At 54.8% G+C, this 365-nt stretch overlaps 1 pseudogene; it reads right to left on the bottom strand.

Annotated features, from left to right (window-relative positions):
- Window positions 1-365, bottom strand: part of LOC105502756 — a 94,698-nt pseudogene that overhangs the window by 180 nt on the left and 94,153 nt on the right.

Genomic DNA, 365 nt, shown 5'->3' with positions numbered 1-365 from the left:
AAAGGAAGAAAGGATGATTCGGTGGACGAGACAAGATGTGTTAGACAAAGGCTGGGTGTGTCTGGCCCGGCAGCTCTTTGCACTGCCCCTGTGGCCGCAGAGTCGGCTCCAGCAGAGGCGGCAAACCCTGCGGGAGACCTCGAGCGGACGAGACAGGAGGGAGGCTGGGTGGCCTGGGAGAGTCCCGGGCCGGACAGTGGAGGGAGAGAGGTCGGAGGAGAGGAGGTTCTAGATGGGATCAGGCTGCAATAGAGACACTGGTTTGAGACCGGGTTTGGCTTTTAATTCTTTTTCAATTGGTTGGTTGGTTTGGTTTGGCTTTTGGCTCTGAAAACAATTAATGAACGTCAGTTATCAGACAAGAC

This window comes from Colobus angolensis, unplaced genomic scaffold, assembly GCF_000951035.1.
Source record: "Colobus angolensis palliatus isolate OR3802 unplaced genomic scaffold, Cang.pa_1.0 Scaffold805, whole genome shotgun sequence".
Lineage (NCBI taxonomy): Eukaryota > Metazoa > Chordata > Mammalia > Primates > Cercopithecidae > Colobus > Colobus angolensis.
Note: the sequence above shows the minus strand (reverse complement) of the source record. Positions and strands in the feature narration are given on the sequence as shown.